The 3,285-nt window shown below is 38.7% G+C and overlaps 1 non-coding gene across 1 annotated transcript; it reads left to right on the forward strand.

The window, feature by feature from the left end:
• Positions 1-1,913: 1,913 nt before the first annotated feature.
• LOC111721255 lies at positions 1,914-2,020 on the forward strand. Its single transcript, XR_002770547.1, has one exon. It is a non-coding gene; the product is annotated as a U6 spliceosomal RNA (small nuclear RNA).
• The last annotated feature ends 1,265 nt before the right edge of the window (positions 2,021-3,285 follow it).

Raw genomic sequence — 3,285 nt, forward strand, 5'->3', positions numbered from 1 at the left:
AACGGTTCCCAACCTTAATGGACTAGAGTGGGTTTTTACGACTAAGGGTATTGAACAGAACAGCTAAGGAAACTGAGACAAAGGAAACTAGTTCAGGGGAAACCAAGTCAGAACAATTAAAGAGAACTGAGGCATAACAATTTAAGGTCTACAGCTACTGAAAGTTGAAGAAGTGATCCCAGCCCAAAGCTTTAGAAGAGACATGGTGATTATCTGAAACATCTCAGAAAGTTAGATAGAAGTTCATCTTTAGATATAGCAAATATAAAAGGCCTCATTTCTAAAATAGAGAATTGAGTCAAATTTATGAGACTACAAATCATTCTCCAATTGATAAACGATCAAAGGATACACACAGACAATTTTCAGATAAAAAAATTAAAACCGTTTTCAGTGATATGAAAAAAAAATGCTCTGTCACTATTGATCAGAGAAATACAAACTAAGACAATTTTGAGTTATTATTACCATCTTTCAGATTGGCTAAGATGATAGGAAAAGATAATGATAAATGTTGGAGGGGATGTGGGAAAACGGGGACACTAATACATTGTTGGTGGGGTCGTGAACTGATCTAACCATTCTGGAGAGTAATAAAGACCTATCCCCACAGGGTTATCAAACTGTATATACTCTTTGATCCAATGGTGTCCCTACTGGGCCTATATGCTAAAGAGATCATTAAAAAGGGGGAAAGGATCCACATGTGGAAAAATGTTTGTAAAAACCCTTAGTATAGTGTCAAGAAATTGGAAACAATGGATCCCATCAGTGGGAGAATGGCTGAATAAGTTATAATATGTGAATGTTATGAAATACTATTATTCTATAAGAAATGATCAGCGGGATTATTTCAGAAAGGCCTGGGGAGGCTTACATGAATTGATGCTAAGTGAAGTGAGTAGAACCAAGAGAATGTTGCACACAGCAACAAGATTATGGGATGATCCACTCTGATGGATGTGGCTCTTTCCAACAACAAGGTGATTCAGGTCAGGTCCAATAGACTTGTGATGGAGAGAGCCATCTGCATCCAGAAAGATGACTATGGGAAGTGAATGTGGATCACAGCACAGTATTTTCTCCTTTTTTGTTTGCTTGCTTTTTTCCCCTCTCATTTTTTTTCCCTTTTTGATCTGATTTTTCTTATGCAACATGATAATTCTGGGAATATGTATAGAACTGCACATGTTTAACATAAATTGGATTGCTTGTTGTCTAGGGGAGGTGATGAGGTAAGGGAAGGAGAAAAAGTTTGGAATACAAAGTTTTGTAAGGGTAAATATTACATTGTTTGGATATATTTTGAAAATAAAAAGGCATTACTTAAAATTAAAACCTATTATTAAAAAAAGAAAGAAAGAAAACGTCCTATTTGAGAGCGCCAAAAGGCCTAATAAAGGACTCTATTGAAGTCCAAAGAGTCATGAAAGAATTGATGTTTTAATGATATTGGTGCTCGCTAAAAGGCTTTACCTTATGCCACTCCTGCCAATAAAGCCTATTTTTTCCCAGGTCTGTTTGGGAGCATCTGTCGCCTCAGAAGTCAGCAATCAGAATCCAGGGTTTTAGTCCTTCCCGACTAAGGATGCAGGGAATGCTTTAGATAAATCTGAACTGATGTAACAAATGGCAGAAAGAAAAACCGGGGATACTCTTGTAAATAGCAGAATACCATCAATTTGGTCTGATAATCAGAAATTAAATGGATCAAAGATTTTTAAAGTTATAAAAATGAATCATATTTTAAAATTTTATCAAAAGAATACAGGCAATTTTAAAAGCTATGATATGTGGTTACAGAGATGGAAGGACTAATTGTCAGGGTTTTAGAGAAATAATCCAGGAGGTCTCATTACCATGTCTGATGCCAGCAATCTTAAATGAATATTTTTAGAAAGGATATGGAATGGGTGCTTGCTTTGAAAGTACATATCCTAAAATTGGAATCATACAGAGAGGATTAGTGGGGCCCCTGCACAAGGGTGATATGCAAATCCATTGCGTGTGGGACTTTTTTTTTTTGTTTGTTTTTTCAAGTATATGGAAGGAAGGGAGAGATGCATAGATGGCAGCAATCAGTTGAACTTTCCCAACATTCTTCTCTAAACAACTTTACAATGACTCTTCAAACTAATTTGAGTGGCAGAGCCTTGAGACCAAGGCTCAAAGAGACATTTTCTCAGCCTATATCAATTTAAGAGGCCAGTGAAGGAGGTCTGTGGGGACTTTGAGGATGGGAGTGACAGCAGTGGCAACAGTTGCTTTGGGAGCTCTGTGCTGAAAGATGAAAAGGATGGCAGACAACTTGGCACAGGAATTAGAGGTAATCATTCCCCACACTAGGGAGTAGCACCGATCTGCAAACCTATTGTCCATAAGCAGTTCCTGGTTACAGTTTCAGAATGTAGGGGAGGGCTTGCGATCACTCATAAGTGAGCAGGGGGCCTGGTGGAATTCCAAGGCAGAGAGGAGCACTAGCACTTGTGGTTTCAAGGGAGCAATGTCCCTCTCTGGGTAATACTCTCCTGCTCCTTACTCTGGGAGTGACCACACCTCTCCCAAGATCATACTGTTTAGGGCAATTGCCCCTATCCAAACTGACTACTCAGAAGTCACTCCAAATGATGTACAGAAAGAATTTATTAGAATCTCGGAAGCAGACGGTCCTGGCCTGTGGGCCCGAAAGGACAACAAAGATACCCATAGGAGGAGAGTCATTCACTTGAAGATGCTTACAGCTTTTATACATTTGGGACAAAAAAAAAAAACAAAAAACAAAAAACAAATCCCACCCTCTATAGTTTGTGATTGGTTACATAAGCCTTTATCTTCCTATTTGGTCAGTGGAATGCCGTGAAAAAGGTGATATACAGTTTTGGCCACTTAAGTCCTTCTTTGGACAATGGAACGCAGTCCAGGTCTCATCTAAAAATCAAGCGACTGGGGCCTATAGGCCTGATCTACTTTAATGAACAGTCTCTGATCAATATGTGCTTAATCTGTAAGTTCTTCACCTTTCCACACAAATACTCTTTTGGAAGCACTGAAGATCTGGAGACCACTAGAACTAGTTTTAAAAACAGCAGGACGAAAAAACATGAGGGTTAAGACAATATCTCCTCACCCTAAGATGAGCAGAACAACTTTAACATAAAATCCAAAGTCCAGTAAGAAGCTGGAAAATGACAGGCATAGAAAAGGCAGGCAACAAGGGGAAATCAGTTATATGGAAAGTCTCAAAAAACAATCCTAAGTGGAGCCAAGTTCAACAAAAATCGCAGC

The sequence above is a fragment of the Sarcophilus harrisii genome, chromosome 5 (genome assembly GCF_902635505.1).
Source record: "Sarcophilus harrisii chromosome 5, mSarHar1.11, whole genome shotgun sequence".
Taxonomy (NCBI): Eukaryota; Metazoa; Chordata; class Mammalia; order Dasyuromorphia; family Dasyuridae; genus Sarcophilus; species Sarcophilus harrisii.